A 22,820-nucleotide genomic window follows, 5' to 3' on the forward strand; every position below is an offset into this window, starting at 1 on the left:
TCATGGACCTAATTTTAAAGCAGGGAGAACCATACATGTAAAGACAAGTATTTTTACAGCAAAGCATATGGCATTTTTCCTATTGTAAGTCACATAGTTGAACATCATATTCCTAAGCCCATCATTTATACAAATTCGCTGAGCGTCGTCCGTGCATTGTCATCCGGAAAGTAATCGAAAAACCATGTCGTTAATCTTGTTTTCAAATTAATTACTCTAGCCTATTCTGCAAACCTTAATTGAGGTGACAGTGTGCTGGGCGCCAGGCCACTCTGTCATCGCCGAAAATGAGCTGGCTGATGAAATGGTCGCCAGCGCTGCACTCCAAAGCACAGTCAACATAACACCGCCACCTTACACAGACCTCAACCCGCACATCAGACAACAACTCCGTAAAACATGGCAAGCAGAATCGAGCGAACAGACAGACAACAAACTACACGTAATAAAACCACACTTGGAACAATACACTACTGACTCACACCACATACACATTGAAGTTACCATAGCTAGGTTACCTTAGCTAGGTACCTTAGTTACCGAGTTACCATAGGCCAGGTACCTAGGTACCTGGCCCAGGTACCTAGGTACCTTAGTTACCTTAGTTACCATAGGCCACGCTGATTTAATACACTCGCACTTGCTCACTGGATCTCCAAGACCCCTGTGTAACAGGTGTGGGGAGGGCCTATCCGTGATACACATCCTCATTCAATGCAAGGTATTCGACATTACACGACGCAAACACTTCAGAACTCTACAGACAACAAATTCCATTACATCCGTTATACTTTTTAGGAGGCGATGCCATGTTTTCTGTTAAGCGCACCTTTAAGCTTCTGTCAGAGGTTCACTTCTTACACCTCATCTCATACCACCCATAGTTTTACCTGTGGTCCTATACACCAGTCACCTTATTTATTCATAGTAACAGCGCTAACGACACGAGACAAAAAGAAGAGGGCACAAACACGGCGCTGTTTGTGCCCTCTTCTTTTTGTCCTGTGTCGTTTAGCGCGCTGTTACTGTGAACATGTACCAACTCGCCCAGTCTTCCGTTTTAACTTTATTTATCTTTTAACAACTCTTGGTTTTCATCCTGACTCTGTAAGGCGGCCGTACTCATCGTCTTTAATTGATTTTACGTCTGTGCTCTCTTACAAATTTTAGTAGTCACCTATTCATCGAAACGCTTTCTTGGCGCTATTTGCCCTAGTTGGCCTTGCATCATTACATTCGAACGTTACCATCATCATCTGAAAGAACCAGGTATGACGGCGGTGTTTTATGTTTACATACCACCTGCATTGTATTTGACGGAGGACACGCTTCACTCGGGGGGTCAGGAAACGAGCGAAGCAGAGTTACATAAACAGGGATGGTCGTGGTTACAGGTTTGCAAAAAAAAAAAAAAAAAACAAGGCGTGCATGGAAAAGAGCGTTCTCCCACAAATCGTTTCTGAGGCCGCTGGTGTGTTCTCTCCCAGTTGACACTTAACAAGCCTGGCAAGTGTTTCAAATTTTGATTCTCTCTCCGTGTGGCTCTACATATTCCCCTGAGAACTGAGAGTACATGTGCTGGTAAATTACTATAAAGAAAATACCTTTCAGAAGTAGGGCAGGGTTTTACTGCCGATGCTGTCGGGCATTGCTACCACAGACCAATAGAGATCAATTAGCGATCGCCTCTATCGGAATAATGTTGCTGTCGGGAACGTTAAGAGTTCGGGTGCTTAGTGAAGAACCCACTTTATGTCCCATTTCCTACACAGCCTGGCCCTAAATATTATTCGACTGGCAAAAATGTTTCCCAAGTCGCGCGACGGACCAGTGGCTAAGGCGATGTGCTGCTGAACTCACAGACGGGGTTTGATCGGAGCTGCGGTGACCACCTTTATGATGGAAGCAAAAAGCATGGTAAAAGGCGCGCAAGACAGAGACACAGGGAAGGACACTTACACAGGGCGAGCGCTCGTCCTGTGTAAGTGGTCCTCCCGTTGTCCCCTCCGTGCCGCGCTCTTTACCATGTCGAATTCGTTTCGCCAACCAACCCAAATTTCTTCGGCGAAATGCAAAAACGCCCCGGCGTCAAGATTTCGGCCCACCTTAAGTGTCCCCAGGTGGGAAGATGAATCTGGAGGCCTCCACTACGGCGCACCTCATAGGCCAGGTGTAGCTTGGGCGAATTAAACCGCCACAATTTGAAATTCGAGGAAACTTTTCCTTTGCCCAATTTCCTTCATAGGGCGAAAGGTGCTGATTCTAGGCCATTCGAGCACTCCCGTTGACACGTGCGCTGAAATTCTGGGCCTGGCCAAAGCTCCGAGGATGCCTGTGATGGACAAGCCAGGAACGGTCTCGTTTTAAATTATGGTCATGGCGACGACTATCGAGGATCTTCCAACAGGGCAGTGCGGTGCTTCCAAATGCCAGCACATCCGCAAACCAGATCATGCGACGACCTCAGCTTGGCATCATTGCAAGTTCTAGGCTGTCACAATACTTACCGAAGCTATTTTTCCCTTTCCCAGGAGCAAACCACAGGACAGCTGTCCACAATAAATGTTCACTGAATATTGCCCTCTCCAGATTATCGTGTCGGTGGGCTTGAATGGATGCAAGAAAACTTTGGGACACTGCGTGGGGACGAAATACATTGTCAGATCTACGCTCACGACGCTCCTTGCACGAAGCCCTAATGACAAAATGGCGCGTGAACAGTGTGACGCGCGGCCTGTTGTCGACGAGCTTTTCGATCAGTGTGCCAGCAGAACGGACACAGGGATCCGATGGACACAGGTACACAGGGGCGATGAAATACTTGGACACAGGGATCCGATGTTCTTGAGTCGCGGGGTCGATTGGGATAGTTTGCTTTTTCCCACGTGATCAGAAGCGGAGTAAAATTATAGCGAGCTTGTGGAATTTCCCAAATTGGAGGGCACCTTATAAAATGCCATCCTATTTGGGAAATTCTCCTGCACTGACGCGTCGACCCACTTGTCGCACCTCATACTGGAATAGGAAGACATTGCCAAATGAATAGTTGCTTGTGGGATCCGTCGTGCGATGAATGTGTACCGCAGGTTGATAGAGTGCTTCACGCTGTTCATGCCGAGTCGAGCCATGTCTGTTGACGGCATCTCGGGCCGGTGTTGGCGTAATGGAGCAAAACCGTTGCATTAGCATTCAGAACCGTCATCACCATACTGTCCATGTCCCCTGCGGGACGAATGTCTCTCCGAAAGATTTCCACCAATGTCTATCGCGAGCTAGGCGAGACTATTTATTTGTCCCGAACTTTCGTAGTTCATTCACCCACCAAGGCATTGGTCTCCACTCATTTCGTTTGCGGTCACTTGGCAGCCACTTCGTAAAAGGGATGGTCTGCCTATTGACCTCGTATACGCACGACGTGTCCTGACAAATCTATGTTATTTAGCCTAATTTCCCTACGATCGCTTCCACACAAGTTCACTTCCTAATCCAAGCAGCTGTTTTCTTATCTCTAAGCTAGCGCTGTTTTCCATGACCTGTTTAGTCCATCTAAGCTTACTTTCAAGGTGCTGACGGGGCGCCCAGGGAGACCCCAACTTTCTGCCCCATATGTCATTGCCAGAAGAGCGCATGAGTTGTATACCGAGATGCGATAAGACGCACCAGTATTCATCATCATCATCATCGTTAGCCTGGTTGTGCCCACTACAGGACGAAAGCCTTTCCTAAAGATTGCCAGTCTCGTCTAGTAGGAGGTTGTGAAAAAGAGGTTGTGAAAGAGGTTGTGAAAAGAGGTTGTGAAAAAGGTTGTGAAAGAGGTGTCGGCGGTGATGAGGAGGAGCCCCGGAGCGGCGCCGAGTAAATCGGTTTTTCGGGGGGAAAATAGTAAAACTATTTTTCCCCATCACCTCCACCGACGCCATTTTGGCAAGTTGCGCTGTCGGCAGCTAACGGCGGTAGTTCGGTTATCAGATGATTGCGAAAAATAAAGAGATGCACGGGTGGGCGTAAAAAAATGCACTGTCGATTACTACACTTCTTAATATGAAATTTGTGCGCAGCGCGAGCTGCAGTCTTCTCGGTCACGGTGCATTTCTGCTGCGTCTCAGGATGTGTTCGCGTGATCAACCAACGCACGGCGGCGTGCGCTACTCTGCTGCTATCTCGCAGTGCGCCGCCGCCGCCGGCTAGCATGTTGCAAATCGTGTTCGAACCTCCCGCTCAAATGCCACGTGGTTCGGTTTAGCCCCGCACAAGGAAGCAGAGAGCATGTTGTTGCATATCGTGTTTGAACCTCCCGCGCAAACGTCACGTCGTTTGGATTAGCGGAGAATGGAACATCATCTGGGGAAAGTGTCAGGGGGAGGGCGCTCCTTGGTGGCGACGCATGAGACGTGTGAGGGCAAGGCAGTGAGAGAGATGAAGCCGTAGCGGCACGTGTCGTACTCCACGTCATACTTCGCTAGACTCTCATCTCCGTTTTCATTCTTTCGTCGCTGCTGCGTTCGCTCACTCGGTTACGCGGACATAAACAGACGCCGCTTCCGCGAAGCCCAGGTAACGGCTGTCAAAGGGATGCCCCATAAAACGACCGAAACCCGTCGTCGCCTTTTTTTGCTCAAATTCCACTTCGCCAAGTAGCTGCGAATCCCTACCGGTAGAAGAAAAACTTCCCCCGTTGGAACGCCGGCTTGAGCCCATATTTTTTTCAGCTTGGAAAGCCTTCCGAGCGACATTTTCGCCGGTGTGTTTCACGCCTTCGTATGCGCCATCACCGGCTGCCGGTTTATGCGTGCATGGTTTGCGGGTAGAAAAAGGGGGCGTGCACGCACAGCTAGGTTTCATGCCGCTACCGATGAAATGCCAAATGTGCTGGTGGGAGATTTAGATGTCGAAATTTAATAGCTCAATGCGGTTAGTAGGCTGTCCTCCTCAACTGACTGGTGTGGGCTTAAGCTGGTGTGTTACACAGACATCTTCCACAAACAGTAAGATGCATACGAGGGGGAAGGAAACGGACAGCCTCATGTTTGTACGTGAGAGTAGAGCTCAAGGGCTTCCAGGTTTTAAGTCTTTATGGGACGGATGCATGCCGTTCTTTTGGAGAAAGAAGAGCAAGAATGGAAGCGTTGTCCCGAACAGAAGCGCGAATGGGTGGAAATATTTCCGATCCTATTCGTAGATCCGAAATCTATCTTTTTTTGGTTAAGGAAGCTCAATTCCCCAGAAACAGTAACATCTACTACCGTTATTTCATAAATATTGCGTTTACTATTCATAACAAACGATTCCTTGCGCGAGATTAATTCCCTTACCCTTCGTTACATATTCGGTGTTAGCGACGGTGATCATTTGGGGGTATCAGGATATTGTTTGTACTTTTCATAAGCCGTATATGTTTTTAACAATGCTTCATAACAAAATTCACAGCATATCCACGGGGTGAATGATGATGAGTGGGCGAAGCTCCTGAGGGGAAATCATCGGTAAAACCGTGACTCTTCAGTGAAAGTTCGCCCACTACATCTGTGTCCGAACGTAACGTCTAGAAAGTCTCGCTTAAACCGCGCGTCGGCACCTTGGGGCTGAGCTCGCCTGATGCGTTTTGCAGACGCCTCACGAGCTCTCACTGCATCGGGGTCTGCCTGCCGATACGCGCGCTTTTTCGCCGCTTCCCGTTCTCTGACGTTTTGGAGATCCTCTTCGCGCCGCAGCCGTGCCGCTTCGCGTACGGCAGGGTCCTCGCGTCGTTGCCGTGACGCTTGGGCCTCTCGTTCTCGAACGCTGGGATCTTGGCGGCGTCGTCGCGCAGCCAGACGACACGCTTCGGCCTCCCGCTCTCGTACGGCAGGATCTTGGCGGCGGCCGCCTTGCGCGCTCGCCGCTCTGCAGCCTTATCCATCGGGCGACTCCGAGCGCGCGCCAACAGCGAACGGATTTTATTACAACGCTCCCCGCCATCTAGTAAACAATCCAAGAACTAAACTAAAGGTAGCCACGCCATCTAGTAAACAATCCAAGCGCATCTTTTCATCATATACAAGTACCGCCATCTAGTAAACAATCCAAGAACTAAACTAGAGGTAGCCACGCCATCTAGTAAACAATCCAAGAACTAAACTAGAGGTGGCTACATACATACGTCGAGGATGGACAGACCCACGCCTTAAGGAGCTTCGCCCCTAAAACAACGGAAAGGTGCTGGCGCCGCCGTTACCGCCTCATGTTCAGCTCGTCTAGTAGCCGCGAATCCCTTTCGGATGAACAGCAACTTGCCCGCTTGGTACGCCGGCGTGAGCCAATATCACTTCTTCCGAGGGCTTTCCGGGGATATTTTAGACCGCGTCTGTCACTTCTGAGCACGCGCACAGGACCGGTTGCCGGTTTATGCGTGCGCAGGTTTGTAGTGGAGAAGGGGGGTCACGCACGCGCACCTATGTTTTATGTCCGTACTGATGGACGGCATGTCCGTTGTGCTGGTTGGAGGCTTAAACGCGGACGCTAAACGGCCCAATGCGACTCGTCCAGAGTCCGTAGTGGTTGAGCGGATTGGGTTTGTGTGTTAAGCTATGTTGAGACTATCGACGCAGAAGCGGTATCGTGATCTATGTCCAGACGTAAAAAAACGGCATGTACCGTAGTTCGGTTGGCTGAGACGTGAAATGACGTCATTCTTTAAAGTTATTGCGACAGTTGAGGCAACAGTCTGACCTCGGCATTACACAACTAGTAAGATGCTTATGACACGGGATAGACACAGGCAGCTTCATGTTTATCGGCAAGACGAAAGCTTGGATCCTTCAGAGTTTCCTTCTGCTAATGGTCTAGGAAGTATGCTCCATCGCAAATTAAGATAAGCGTGTTTTGTTTCGTGTACTCCGTGGTCTGCGTCTACTTCTTCACAGAGTGGAAGGGCACTATTTTTGTTAAGTTACTGACCCAGAGACTGGTATATTTGTTTTCTGCGGATGCCAATCTATTTATTTAGACAAACTTGGGTTTTGCCTTGAGTGTCCCTTTAATTTACCGAAAAATCATTACGACGGCGCATTTCGAACCTTCAAACTAGACTTCGCGTGTAGCAGCCTGGTACTTCATTCCACCTCTGCTGGTAATAAATAAGATGACTTCGCAGAGTTCGCCTTCCATGCAGTAGGAGGCTTTAATAAATTCTTAGTCAGAGAAGTTGCGTGAGTAAATGGAAGAATGCAAGAGCGATGTACCAAAATGCGTGACTACCAAAGCGCATGAAGTCGTTCTTTTCAAGGACACCTTCCTCACTACGGCAGAAATCCCCCGTGCCGTAGACTGTCCTATTCGTATACCCTTCTTTCCCGTTTGCGGGGACTAATTCCATTTCTCCCTGCGGCGCTGTGATTACGGCGCCGCGGTGGAATCAAGGCCGTAAACCCATTACGATCGCCGCAGTCCATTTCGGGAAATCAAAACGGCCCCATCATTCGTCAACTCTTGCGAGACGCTTTCTTTCCAAACTTCTGCGGTATTGCAGTGATCGTTAGGGAACTCGGGGGCGTTGATACTGCATCGCACAATGGGTGTCTTAAGTGGCCTCCAGCTCATTGTTTCCGTTCCTCCGGCGGTTTCGCCAATTCCTCCTCTCCGGCCACCTCTCGGAGGGGGCGTGGGCGGAGGGCGAGAGCTGGCCGCGGTCTACGGCCGATCGTCCGCCCTGTCCGTTCATCATCGGGCGCGCCGTCTCCCGTCGCAATCATATCTCGACGGCAGCTTCCGGCAGATTGATTTGGCCCCTGCTCGCTCAGCTCACCCTCCTCCCCCGAAACAACTTATCCGCATTTGCCCCCTCCGTCTTCTGGCCAGCTCGGTGTAGCAAAACACGAATTGCCGACGACAACAGTGGTACCATCGGCGATTCTTTCATTACGAGTTAGTGGCTCCAATGATGCTTCCACCTATCCACCTACCGGTAGAAAAAAGAGCCAAGAAACAAAACGCGGACATTCGGCTCCTTTTTCAACTGTGGTGTGCTCCAGAGCCTACGTGTGGCTAAAGATTTTTGCGATACCAAACGCACTGAAAGGGTTACGTACATGGTTGAAGCATTTCTGATTATTTCGTTCGTTCAATGCTGTTACACGTTTGAGTCACTGCTAAACTTGTGTACCACTTGTTCTGCTCGCTCAGAAACTGAATTAGAGTTCGAAACTAATCACTCACGGCAGGACTGAATTCTTTAAGGTTGGACGCTGAAAGGAAAGCCGAAGAGCCATAATACTGGATTTCCACCGTGGCATTACTAGCTCAGTTAGGCCACCAGAGCTGGAACATACATGTCAGAAGGAAACACTTGCGCATGCTATCTGACATTTCAGTGCATTGTCCATGAAAAAGCAGATGCGAAGAAAAAGAACATTTCGCAACCAGTGTCAACGGTTTATGTGACCCCTTGCGCAGCTAGAAATCGCAGTGCAAGTGAGCAGTTTTTGCTGTAATTTATATCATTTATGGGCGTATCAAACAGTTCCTAAACATTCAGTTCCGAAATAAACTAAATAATCCAAGCTAGCTTGCACCACGGTGCAAGTCTGACGTCACAGCAGAGCTGTGTTCGTCACAGAAAGCGCAACTCAGCGAGCGCTATATAAGTCACTAAGTACCATTTACCCTGGATATATATATATATCGCTCTAGTCAGCAGAAGACCAAATCCAACGCAAAGTATACAAGCGCTTTATTTGTATAGGGCCCTCTTCAGTCCTCGTATACTTTATCGCGCGCCGCGGAAAAGTCTTCGTCGAGTGCTACCTCGCCGTTGAAGGCCTGCACTATTTTTCTTCTCAGAAGGCGGCTTAGAAGGAAGAAGAAGAAGTCCACACAACGAATCCGGCTGAGCCACTCGCATTTTAAATAGAGAAATATGCTTGGCGGTGGTACCAACTGGCGAAGTCTAGGCATTTTAGTTTTGCATGTGACGTCAGAAGCAGATGACAGGTGGCGCGCGCGTTTCTGTTCATTGACGGCGCAACCAATCCTCGCTTGTGATTATATGCTCTTCTTTCACATGCTTAAGTTTATAATTTACAGTTTTGTGTAGCGGGCCCATTATCCCTCCTTACTCCCGATTCCTCGCCAATCACACACGTGGGTGCGTGGCATGATACAAGGAACATTACGAGACGCACGCTCACGTGCGCACGGCATTTTCTTGGTATTTTTTTTTTCTGTTCATTGACGGCGCAATCACGAGCTTAAGCAGCTCCGCCGTCAATAAGCCTGTAAGTGAACAATGCTGCGTTGCTTCGTTAAAATTTGTCCTGCGACAGCAGTGTCCTATACTGGTAGGAAAATGTGTACATGACTAGGAATGCTTGCTGTGAACGCCGACTGTAGTACTCTTTTCGACACGGAGGATCCGCGCAATTCCTTTGATGCTGTTCCAAATACGTTTGCCAATATCAACACAGAGGCGTTTGCAATTCGACATTTCGGAAAATCAAGAAAATGAGGAAATCATGGATTTACAAAGCGCTATAGAACGCACGAAGAAAATAACCGCATGTTTTCAAATTTTATTCTACTGAAAAAAATAAAGTTCATTGAAAGTAAGTTAGCACCGGATATAAAGAACGCCAGATTCGAATGTGACACAAACCAATTCACAACATCTCAATCCAATAAAGAAATTTGTTCTTTTTAAGTGAACTTCAAGGTCTTAGTAAAAATGCTGATTCTCTCGTTACACTTCACTGACAATCGTAATTATGAAAGGGAAGAACTGGGGAAAAAGTTAAACGATCCCTTTCGAACTGCAGGTATATGTAAAACCGCCAGTTATTTTTACAATGACCCCTCAATGCATCTAAAAAATTCATGTCCAGACTGAAACTTGCTATCCCCATGCTCAGGAAATGAAATAGTTAAGTAAATACGTTCTTTGCATCCCTCCAGTGCCCCTGGCGCTGACGATTTCTCAACGAAGCCTGTAAAGTTTACTGCGCATGTTATTGCACCCCCACTAGCACATATCGTCAATCTCGTCCTGTTATCTGGTTGTTTTCTCAATAAAATTAAAACATCTCGTATAACAGCTTTGGAAAAAGGTGGTGACGTACATAAACAATTACAGCGATATTTCTGTCCTTTGAGATTTTGCTAAAATTTCAGAATATATGTCATTAACAGCTGTGGATTCCAGAACCTGGACAATTACGCAGGTTGCCCTGATGGCAACCTGCGTAATTTTTGCATTTTTGTCGAATCCTTGCTAGCCTATGCAAACGAAATGAAATGTGATGTTGTTTCAGGGGGTGATTTTATTATCAATATGCTTGCTGATACTCCAATGAAAAATGAGTTCGAACAACGTATACAGTCGCTTGGATGCAGAAACGTAATTGTGGCTCCTGCACGTGTAACCGGTACAACCGCTACCTTACTTGACTTGTTCGTTACAAATGTGAATACAACAAAACTAAAATCGGGTGTAATTATCAGCGACATAAGTGATCACAATGGCATCTACTTATGCCTTTATAAAACCAGTTTAAAAAAGAAAGAGACTGTGCCACCAATATTGTATCAAGTAGTAACGGATACTAATCTGTGCACTTTTCGAGATAAGGTGCGTACTTGTGACTGGCGACATGCGTTTAATATAGGGGACGCGGAACGCGCCTACACTTCCTTCTTTGATACTTTTTTAGCTCTGTACAAGGAGTGTTTTCCATTCAAAACCATTCGGCAATCCTGTAAGATCCGCAAACCCGGGATCACTCCTGAGCTGCTTAATAAAATTAAAACAAAAGATAAACTGTATAAAAAGTTTATTAAATCTCGCGATCCCAAAGAGTTTAAGATGTAAAAGTCTTTCCGTAACAAAGTCACGAAAGAACTGAAAACTGCAAGAAACAATTATTTTTGCGAATACTTTAACGCTACTTCAAAAAGGACGGATGTTACAAGGAAAAAACTGAACGCAGTTTTAAACCGTGCTCCAAATTTCAATTCGGTAAAAAAGATTAATAAAGATGGAAACGAGCTGTCAGGTGGTTGTCTGGCCAACGCTTTCAATGAATATTTTGTTAATTTAGTAAAAGGAGGTATTAGTAGCAATGCACTGAATACTTTTAAATTCAGGAGTGATGAGACATTTTTTTTGCGCCCGGTAGCCGATAACGAGGTGAAATCAGTTTTTCTAGAATTGAACAGCGGAAGCTGCGATGCCTATGGTATTAAAGTAAAACCCGTAAAGTTTGTGTTAGATCTTATACTACCGATCCTAACACATATATTTAACCTTTGCCTATCCCAAGGTGTTTTCCCGCAACATATGCAACTCGTCAGGGTCAGTGTTTTGTTCAAGAAAGGCGACAGGAATGATATCGGAAACTACAGGCCAGTGTCAATACTGCCTGTATTTTCAAAAGGACTGGAAAAGGTAATTTTATCTAGAATGTCTCACTTCTGTGATAAGCTGAAGTTGCTGACCGACGCTCAATTCGGTTTCAGGAAGCACCGCTCAACACAGCTTGCACTCTTAGAGCAAAAAGAATTTATTTTGAACGCTTTCGAAGAAAGAAAGTTGGCTGTTGGTATACACGTGGATTTTACCAAAGCTTTCGACTATCTGGATCACTCACTCTTACTGAAAAAGCTAGAATACTACGGCTTCCGGGGAACGCCTTTGATGCTTCTGAAGTCCTATTTAAGCAGCCGAATGCAGTTCGTTCAGATAAATGAGCACACGTCCGCCGTGAAACCTATCCTATCAGGTGTGCCACAAGGCAGCATATTAGGCCCATTTTTATTTAATATTTTTGTTAACGATATCCCACAGATTGATAACCAAGCGAAATTTGTCATTTATGAGGAGGACACCAATTTGCTATTTTCCGCTTCATCGGCAAATGAACTAGAATTGAAAGCTAATAAAAGTCTTGTAGAACTAGGAAAATGGGCAGATTTCAATGGACTGAAAATAAACAATAATTAAACTAAATCTATTGTGTTTCGCACTAAGAATACGCAAATTAACCACGTTATGAATTTTGAGCTATGTGGCGCGAACGTACAAATAGTCAGATCATTTAAAACACTGGGTGTAATTTTCTCAGAGAGCATGAAATGCAACGAGCACGTAGAGTATGTCGCATCGAAGTTATCTCGCATTACTGGCCTTACTTTCGTTAATCTCGCATTACTGGCCTTACTTTCGTTAACAAACAGATCCTCCCTACTCGAGTGAAGCTTCTTATTTATAACTCCCTGTTTGCTTCGCACCTAAATTACTGCTGCTTAATTTGGGGACATACGGGGGCTGTCAATCTACACAAATTACATGTCTTACAGAAAAAAATGCTAAGAAACGTAGCAAACGTCTCGTATGATTACCCTTCGCATTTGTTATTTCGAAAATACGAAATAATGACTGTCTATAATATTTATGCCTACCGTATGCGCATGAGCTATAAAATGGCAATAAAAAGCCCAAGTAATTTCTTTCACAGTTTAGCCGCTTTACAGAAACGACCCGCGATACACGCAACACGCAGCCGTGGTGTTTGGAACATTCCCTAATTTAGAACAAACTACGGACAAGAAATGTTGAGACATAAAATTCCGGAGATGTTAAACTTTTGCATAAATTCAAATATAAATTTGAATACTGTGAAGAAAAGGGATTTACGAGTGTTTATTTGCAGCCGTAACGAAAACTAATCGTGGCTGTTCTTTATTTGTGTTTTTGTTGTATTGAGTGCAATCGATGGTTTGTTCCTTTTCGCTATCTCACTGTGAAAAGTGGTTTTCTGTGTGAAAAGCGTTTTTAATGTTGCAAATGTTGTTTGTATATTTCTGAACTGTACGCTGGCCTACTATCAACGCTGCGTTGTCAAGCAAACAGTGTTTTCTTGTTTATGTTTAGTTCTAGTTTTGAACTGTTCGTGTCAGCCCTACGTTGCGGTGTGAAATGGATAAGTTTTTTTCTGAAGGTGTTTTTTGTTGTTTGTTTCTTTTTATATTTTGCTTTGCTGTTTTACTAGCCTGCTAGTTCTTCCAGTGTTGAAGAAAGCGTTTGTGAATTTTGCGGCCCATTTCCATTTTCCTTTACTTTTCTGTTTCTTTTTTTTTTTCGGAACGCCTGTAAATACAGCGCCAATTGCTTTTTTTGTTACATCCTTTTTTTTTGCGCTTTGTGCTGTGCTGCGTGCCTCTTGAATTATCTATATATTATTCGAGGAGGAGGGAGCGCCGTCAAGCTAACCAGATTAGCTTTTTTTCCCTCTCTTCCTACATCACTGTGGATGGAAAATAAAGGCATTATTATCATTGTTAAGCAAAAATTATTTTTCCAAAAGGACAAAACAACTGAATCTGCTCTACTAAATCGAAACTAAAACATCATCCAAAAACATTGAAAATAAATAGTTAACTCTAGGAATCTTTTTGGCGTTTAAAAAAGCCTACGACTCCGCAAAACATCATATATTGCTTCAAACTTTGGCATCAGCGGCATCGCACTGGATTTTTTATTTATTTATTTATTTATTTATTTATTTATTTATTTATTTATTTATTTATTTATTTATTTATTTATTTATTTCATATTGAGGACGCTGCGTTCAAGCAGGGTGGGCGATTCAAGTTAATACAATACAATGATGCTACACCCCTTTAAGACAACACCCTTGTGGCGGATATGTTGTGCCACCGAATAATGCTGCGTGTAAATAAAGAAAAGTTAGAAATGTCAGTTTGTGCAAAGTAGGGAGTAAGCGCCTGAGGTTGACGGTGCGGGCAACTCTTGTTACTAAGGGCGATACAAACAGTGAGGGGTCAAGTGCTAGTTTGCTAACCACGAGTAGGCAAAGAAAATCTAATCTCAATAGCCTTCTCTGAAATTCTAGCAAAGTTATGTCGTTAATTGTCATTAGTTTAGTGGGCGACTCAGATCGGGCAAATTTGCTATGAATAAACCACACACAAATTCGGCTGAATTAATTCAGGACTATCAATGTTATATTTTCCATAGGGATCCCAAACTATGCATGGATAATCCAGAGTTTAGGCCTTATTAATGCTAAAAAACATAGAAGTTTAACTTTAGGCTTACGTTAAGCCTTTAAGATTATGTTTTAGGAAACGAAGCTTCCAGAATGCGGGTGAGCAAACATTGATTTGAAAGTTACAAAAAAAGTTATTCGTTAGAGGCACGCCTAAATATTTAGAGTAATTAAACTCTTCCAGCGGGAACGGACATAGTTTGTACACATGCGCTGAGTGTTGGTTGTTTACGAATTACGGGAAGATACACTTACTTGTTAGGATTAAAGGTCACATCTTGTTCATCCCACCATTTTAGAATGTTATTTAGGCTATTGTTAGGGTCGTTTAGATCAGTGGTAGAATTACATCTTTTTACAGGATACAATAGTCGGCAAAAGAGTCGAATCTAAACACGGGAGTAACTGCATAGACCATGTCGTTACTGTACAAGAAGAAAAGCGTGGGACCCAATACATTTCTCTGTGGCACTCCAGAAGTAACTGGAAGACAAGCGGAGTGCTCTCCGCCTACATCAACGAAGTGTCGGCGGTTTGTTAAGCAAGCTGCAATCCAAGATCCAAAAATAAAGTCATACCTTGATAATGAACACAAATATACACTAATCAACAGCGCCGAACCTGAAGAAGGAACAATTAATTAGTACCAACGTACCTCAAGGTTGAGTATTAGGTCCTGTTCTCTTTCTGCACATAAATCATATTGTCAATGTACGTTGTATGAATATATTATTATCGACGGTGATGGTTACACAAACGTATTTGTTCAGGCAAAAATCTTGGGGTAATTCGAAACAGAGCCAATATTGTTGTATCCCACCTTGACGATCGGCTCAGCACAATTAAGCTTAAGATTAATTACACTAAAACTAACTTCGTCATCTTTACAGCCAAAAATAAATCTGGCGAAAGTAATTTTTTAACATTTAAAGGATATACATTAACTCGTCAATCATCAGTAAAACTTCTCGGACTCATTTTTGGGGAGTACCTACTTTTATCACACCAAAACGATTACATATCTGCGAAAACTTCCAAGTCCATCGGTATACACTTTCCAATTCTTTATTCCCACGTGCACTACGCATTATTTGTACTGGGTGCGACACAATTACAAATTAAACCAAATTTTTTACACTACAAAAGAGAAGCATTCATGTGACCAAGAACGTGCACTATACTTACACCACGCGAGCGCTTTTGCACAAAGATTGCTTGCTCACGATATAAAAATGCACACAAGGAAAGTAGCCGTGCACGTAAATATTCAAATAAAATTGGGGCAGCAAAATCTGAAAAGAAATACTTTTAGCGTCGACATTATCAATGTTCTAAAGCTCCTACCAATTATGTTTTTTAGATTTTAGTATTTGGAATACTACACACTCTAAATTCATACCCCACCATTTCCTCATTAGTTAAAAAAATATCAAATCAGAACTTCAAAAAGTGTGTTCAGGAAATGCTAGCTTACGCAAAGAAACCTATAGGATAATCAATTTCATGAATTGTCCTGAAATGCCAAGTGGCTCTGGATTGTACCGTTACCTTTATTTTCAATAAAGGGAAGGCTTGGCCTTATACTTTTTCTTTCAAGTTCATAAACCTAATGAGTAAAAAGTTTCTGTTCCACTTTCATTATTTTAAATTATTTTTCTGTTTTCATTACCTTCTCTGCACTTTTTCCCAGGTGCGGGTTTCTTTTTATTTTTTTACTTGCTTTGATACTTCCACTTAGATGTTGACGTGTATAGAAATCACACTTGCTAGTGCACTATACAAATTTTATTCGTTGCTTAGTAAATGTTAATAGTATAACGATGTTTACACTTTGTGTTTTTAAAACACAATATTCTGAGTGAGTGTTGGCCTCCGTCAGGTGTTCCAACACATTTCGCCTTGCTTTCCCCGTTTGATGTAAAACTAGAAATAAATCCACAAAGATGATGACGACAAAGTGCAACTATTATATCCCGTACGCACACGCGGGCAGCAATTTGTTGGCGATAAGTGCCTGTGCCAACCTATGATGAAAAAATTTAAGTTCCACCACAAACTAGATTGATTTCCCATCGTGGCTTTTCTTGGTGACAGCCATGATTGATAGTGCGACAGCACCGGACAGTAAATAGGCCGGGTGAGGGTGTCTGGACATTGCTGCAAGGAACAGAACACTGAACACTCTGGAAAAGAGGGGAGCTTGGCCTTTTAAGCGAATTTTTTCCGCCAGAAATGACGCACATTTTTCAAACTTTGCTCTGCGCCGTCGCGCGGTAAAGAACCGCAAGGTCGCTCTGATGATGCCCACACTCTATCCAACCTTTGGTCAGTAGTCGACTCACTCTCGCTTATTCCAGCAGGTATTTTGCTCCCTTTTCGGTCCCCTGAGACAGCCCGCCCAGCCATCGAGCAAGAAAAGAATACAGTAAACGACACACACGACCACGATGAAGGGCAGGCAGGAATGCAATTCTTTTAGCAACTGTCCACAAATATGCAAATTACCCGTCTCTTTCTGGTCACGTGGAGCCGAAGGATGTGCCACAGCATCAAAAGGGAGAACCTCACGCTCCACTGCAAACGCATCGCAAGGCGAGGTTTCCAGGTCATCGTAATTGAAATTCTATCCGAAGATTCCACACGAAGTTGAGGTCACTATATAGCGGCTCTTAAAGTCGCACCTGTTGCGGTCCCCACTGATGTGGAGAAGGGCCTACGCCAATTTTTTTTTGCTTTTCTTTTTGTAACGATGTCTAGTCAGTCCATAGGAGCGACACTTGTGCGCATTTTATCTTCAACAGCATTCTAAACAAAGTGGCTATGGTTCGGCATTAGTACCGTTTTTTGAGATTCCGGATACTAACACCCACTGGCTGATAAGCACTCGCCCCGTGTAGATGCTGCAGTAATGTGATGAGGCTTATGGTCTCACATTGTCACGTAGCTGGAGGAAAAGTGACACGATCCATGGTTGAACGTTACGCGATATACTTACTAATCGGCCACGAGCGCCCAGAACGCTACGTTCCCGCCCCAGCGCCCACTGGTCACCCGAGCACAAGCCGTGGTGGCGGCCCTTCGGGCAGCCATGGCGGCCCCTTAGGCCAGTGGCGTCAATAAAAGTTTTTATCTCTCTCTCTCTCTCTCTCTCTCTCTACGTTCCCCCCACCGTTTCAGAGTGGTCATTCCCCGATGCGCGTTTCGCTACGCGACACGGTCCGCGTCTTTTTCTTCTCTTGGCAATATATGATACATATCGTGTTTTACGAAGGAAAGATCAGAGACGTTTTGTTGTAAAAGTTTCTATGAAATTGATGTACAACTGACTAGACGGTCAGTTTTGCATCAGTCTCATCGGAATCCCGTCTGATAAGGTACTACAATGGCATTGCATTCAAGGCAATACATTAATATTCTGTTTATTATTTTGTTCGAACAGCTTAGAGAGGTCAGAGCTGTTTGGCAGTAACTTGCAGGTAGTGTGGCATCTTTCCCATTTTCTTTATTTTTCTCACATACCGTAAGGCTCTGAAGAATTGTTGGTGAGAATGGATTAGATAGAAAAAGACAGCAAAAGCAGTTGCCATAAATGTGGCACAACAACACCAGAAACTCTTGACTGACATATCGTACTGATATCAGAAATATGCGGAGAAACGTAGTATTGAAAAAATATGCTAACAGTGATAGCAAAAACTACACACAGTCACACATAAACATATGTCAACCAGACTATGAATAATGAGGTGTCACCCAGAGAGAAAGCCCATAACGTTTGACAAAAAAGTTCAGAGACATCTATGTTTGTATCCTAAGATGTAAGGCGCGATAACGATACTTCAACTCATACGGTGCGTGTTCCTACGCACCTGCTGCATTTCTCATCTGTGCTTCAGAGCACCAAAAGTTATCGAAAAGAGAAAGGCTAGCAACCAGGGTTTTTAATCCCCGTGTCCCAGGAGAGACAAAGGCTCTCTGCGCTTCTGGGGCTTAAAATGTGATCGTGAAAGCTTTCAAATGCGAAGTGTTGGTCAGTTTGAGCGCGGGGGAGTCAGTGTCAGTGTATCAAAATGTTTATTCTGTAATGTCCAGCTCAGTATGAACAACTTTGTTTTTTTTTTCAAAGAGCGAGAGATGGAGAGAGAGAGAGTAAAGATCTTTGTTCAGGAAGAAACAGTTGTGTTTTGCGAAAATGGGGTAACAGCTACGTTTATGTGTTAAGATATATGACGTGATAGCGTTACTTCGCGTCCAGGGAGCGTTGTGGAACGGAGTTCCCGCCTTTACCATTTATGCTATCCAAGCACTCAAGTTTAGTGACGAGAGCTTCAACTGCGCTTGTGTGGCTTAAGATGTGGGCGTGAAAAGTTCCGGCTGCGGGGAGTTGGCCAATTTGAGCGAGAAGGCGAGGGTGCCAGTGCTTAAAAGTGTTTATTCTGAAGCGTTGCGGCCTGACTGCACGTTTAGGTTTCTTGTTAGACACACAGAGAGAAGACATTTGTTTAGTGCAATTTATTGTAAATTAGAAAAATCTCCGAAGTGTTGAGCCCGAAGTCTGGGGCCCCAGAATTAGCTCATGCAGATCTTGAGTTAACAAGCTGGAGAGGGCAGCCTGCCATAGATCGACATAACTGGAATATGTAATGTTTTAATTGGTCAACGATGAGCATAGTCTTGGATAGGAAGAGGTTGCGTAGAAGAGAGTGGGTGTTTCACCGATTTCAGCACAGTTGTAAGTTAATGCCGAACGTTTCCTAGGAAACATCATGGCTCATCTAGATTTGTGCATATATGTTTTGGTTTGTATCGTCCGCAGAGTTTGCGATTCTTCAGCGTTGAAATCCCCGTGTGGCAGGGGGAAGGATGGTGCTCCTACATGCGTAGGATGAGTAGACAATTCTATTTTTTTTCCGGGAGGAGATTGTGGTAGCCTTGGTCAACACGGAGCGCGGTATGCGAGTACGCGTATATTTCATTTCATTTCATTTCTTTTCGTTTTATTCATACAAACGATGTCTCAAGCGTACAGGCCAAAGGCAGTTTAACTCTGCCTGTCGGCAGCCATCTCCTCCGTAGATGCGACATTGTACAGAAACGGTGGGAAACAAAAGAAAAGATGCAAAAAAATGAGAACGTGCTTTACGAAGTCAATGCAGGAAACGCCATTAATATACATTTTTCAAAAGCAATATAGGAGCAATCACAACAGGGCGGACAACCCTAGATCAACAAACTGCACATATCTTGGTCAGATGCGGTGTTCTTTTTCAGACTTTTGCGCCCGTGTGCAATTTGATGTCAACTTTCATCATTGTGGTTAGGAGAATCTGCCTGCAGCCAAAACACAAATTGCTTCTTGAGCGTTTGTAATGATGGCTAAGCAGCTATTTGATAATTCTGAAAAACGGGTCACCGCAAGAATAGATCCGGTTTCCGCTTTTTTTCTGTTCCTGTGTGTAGGATGGTAATAACTTCACAGCGATTGTCACGGTAGTCCACTATGAAAATTGTTGCCTTAGTACTTTCGAAAGTCCCTGCTTCGGCGCATGCTGTGTTTTCATGGTTTCGGAACTTTCCTCGATGGGATTCGATACTCGCTTGTCGCCTGCCCTCGCCTGTCACGGATTTATGTTTTTCGGTAAAGGGAGGGCCGTTTTGGAATGGTGCTGGATTAGCGACATATGAATCATGGCGTCCAAATGTTTCTTCTCTGAAGTTGGGCCTGTACAGCATATTATGGCCAGTCGTATTATTGCTTTTTCTCAGACGTTCATTTTGGTCTAGGGAAGGAACTCTCTGATTTCTTCAAACGTAATATATGACATCATTTAAAGACTCTTGCGGTGATCGCGAAAATTTGGAGGTCGAGAGCTGCGGTATTAGCTGATCTGATTCTTCAGTGCGGGTATCTGATTCTTCAGTGCCTGCATAAGTTTTGTCCTTTCTTTCATTCCCGCTCTTTCGTTGTACAGGCGCTTTACAATGTCCGAATGGTCAAAGATTTCCGGTATTTTAGCGATTGTTAAATCTGCTCTGCCGCTTCTCTGTAGAGCCATGTCAGCATTCTCACGTGGTTGTTCTTTGGGATAACATGCTGACCTATTTTTTTTAATTGGCCGTGTGGCGCCATTCATAGATTTCCAGACATAGCTTGCATCGGTGACAGGGCCAAGAAAAATTAATTTGTTTAATTAGACATGTATACTCACTTTTATATTATTATGGACACTTTTTATTTCGTTTCTCGATATAATTCCGACTTTACTTAGTTTTTTGAGAGCCTGGCGTTGGTCTTTTGTCCCCCTTTTTAGCTACATGACATAATGCTGGCGCCGGCGTTATTTTCGGTCATTGGACAGGCACTTTGGTTGTTTCATAAGTTGCGGGCACGGCTGGCGTCGATGGAGAAAATCCTAGTGGGTGCCGGAAAACGTCCGGTGCGCTGGCTTTCTCCGGCCGTGTAGCGTGATTTTTCATTTTTCATGACATTTTCGGGTGCCCAGCCAATCACGCGAGATCGCACCAGAAATGGAGGGCACCACAAATTTTGCGGCACGCAGTACGATTTGCCCCGTTACTGCTGAACATGGCTACACACGTCGTGCAGAACGGACATCACTGCACACTCGCGGCGCCTGCTGAAGTCGCGTATCTTTTCTTTGGACTCGGTCGTAATATCACTGTCCTTATTTCCGCAACGTGCCGCTGCTCTGCACTCACGGCGAGTCCTCGTATCTGGCGGCCTCAGTTTTAGTTTCCTGCTAGCACCGATGACGTACTTCCGCGGATGCTTGATGAGCACGGCTGATAGCGGACGGCTGGCAGGCCATGGCAGAATCGAAAAATGAGCCTAATGACGTTATGGCGTTAAGAAGAAGATATCTGTTCGACATTGTGTTGTTGTTACAGTATATGGGTGACCTATACGAAGTCAGTAGTGCGCAGGCATCAAAATAAGCTTGTATTTAGGAAAGGTATGGTTATATACTTTCAAGAATGTGGTAACTACAATTCCCTGGCGCTAAAGCCCTATACTTAGGAGCAGAATCAATTTACCTGTTAAAGATAAGTGAGTGTTGTGCGTCTGCTCAGATCATTTGTGGTCTCGAATGGTTTTATCTCTCCTCGTATCTTATTGTGTAGCCTGAAAGTGTTGGGCATTGGTATTGCTGGACATCTGCTCAAAGTATTGTGTTAGTGCGTTAGCTTGAACATCACTGTTGTCGCCGGTGGTATCGACCACGAGTATGTTGTGTATTTTTCTACATTGGGCTTTCTATTTGTCCATGATTTTTACTAATTTACTGAGGTTACGAATTGACGCCAGCTGTGTTTATTTCCCTCGCGGCGAAGGCGGGTTAGCGTTTTGCCCAGTTCGGTACCTTCGAAGGACGCCTCGGGCCTTGTTCTGAGTCTGTCGCATGGGTCTGACTTCTCATTACACAAGGGACTCCCCGTCTTTAAGTGTAGTGCTTGAGGTCTCAGTAATTACGTTTTTGGAAGCGTCAAAGATAGGTACCGCTACCGGTTCACAGGCTTCATGAACGCCTATAGGCGACCGAAAATGTGTATGAAAGTTCTGAACCAGTTTCTTTTTTATCTCAACGCGAACTCCTAGTTGTGCCTTCCCATAACGTCCGCTACCGCATCCCTTCTGCGCCGTAGGCACGAAAGAGGAAGCCGCTTGCGTCAATGCGTACGCACTGAGAGTGTGCTTTGATTAGGCAAATTCAGCGTGACGCATTGCCTGACTGCGTTAGCCATGGTGTTGAGCCTCCACATCGTGAAACGGCCGTGCATTCACGAGTTCAGATATATTCTAGCACTTAAGACAGCACAAATGTACGGAACCGCACTACGTCATTTCCAAGCAAAAAATTTCATGATCATTACTATACTCCCTAATGCGAAATTTTTGCGCAGCGCCATCTGTTGTCTTTTAGGTCGCGGCGCATACCTGCTTTGTGTCAGGAAGCGATCGAAAAACTCGAACGCACAGCGGCGCGCGCTACAAGCCGTTATCTAGCAGCGCTTCGCTTCCGCCGAGCATGTTGCAAATGGTGTTTGAACCTCCCGCGCAAAGGGCACGTGGCTAGAATGAGCAAAAAACGGAGGAGCTGCTGGCGAAGGTGTGAGCGGAAAGGCGCTCCGCAAAAGTGTAAGTAGGAGGCAGCGAGAGATACTGAAACGAGGCGACGCGCCGGGAGATGACGCCTTAGCAGCGCGTGCCGCCCTCCCCCTCACACTTTGGCCAGCAGCTGATGCTCCGTCTTCTTTTTGCTGGGCTGGCTCGTTTGCTCGCTTTGTTATGCGGAAGCCTTCGCCGCCGCCGCTGCCGCCGCGAAAGCCCTGCACTGGGCGGCAAAGCGCTGGGCGCTAAAACCAACGCGTGAACAAAGAGACGGCGGCAAGTACGTGCCCGCCGCTTTGCTCGCGGTGTTCTTCGCGCTCGTTCGTGATTCGAATCCGTACCGAATCGTCCTATAACGCACCGTGTTCCCTACGCCACGTATTTCTGTCCAGAACTTAAGGTTACAGACACAAATTTCTGGAATCTCGAACTTCCCACAGAAAATAAAATTCGTAACCCTGTTTTTGAGAGACAAACTCTTCAAAATACACAATTGTAGCCCTTTATATAGCGCGCAAGTTGGTGCATATGGAATAAAACGCGACAGCAGTTTAATGAGCTTTATCTTTTTTGATTAGATAGATTTAAAACAATTGAGGACGCCAAAAGCGACACATCCATTATCGGGCGAAATTGCCGCCACAGTGCGCAAC

The 22,820-nt window shown here is 44.9% G+C and overlaps 1 protein-coding gene across 2 annotated transcripts in view; it reads right to left on the reverse strand.

Annotated features, from left to right (window-relative positions):
* LOC144138095 (melatonin receptor pdcr-1-like) overlaps window positions 1-22,820 on the reverse strand; it is a 238,070-nt gene that overhangs the window by 36,411 nt on the left and 178,839 nt on the right. The window lies entirely within an intron of this gene.

The sequence above is a fragment of the Haemaphysalis longicornis genome, unplaced genomic scaffold (genome assembly GCF_048455015.1).
Source record: "Haemaphysalis longicornis isolate Haplotype H1 unplaced genomic scaffold, Haemaphysalis longicornis Haplotype H1 scaffold_1, whole genome shotgun sequence".
In the NCBI taxonomy this organism is placed as follows: domain Eukaryota; kingdom Metazoa; phylum Arthropoda; class Arachnida; order Ixodida; family Ixodidae; genus Haemaphysalis; species Haemaphysalis longicornis.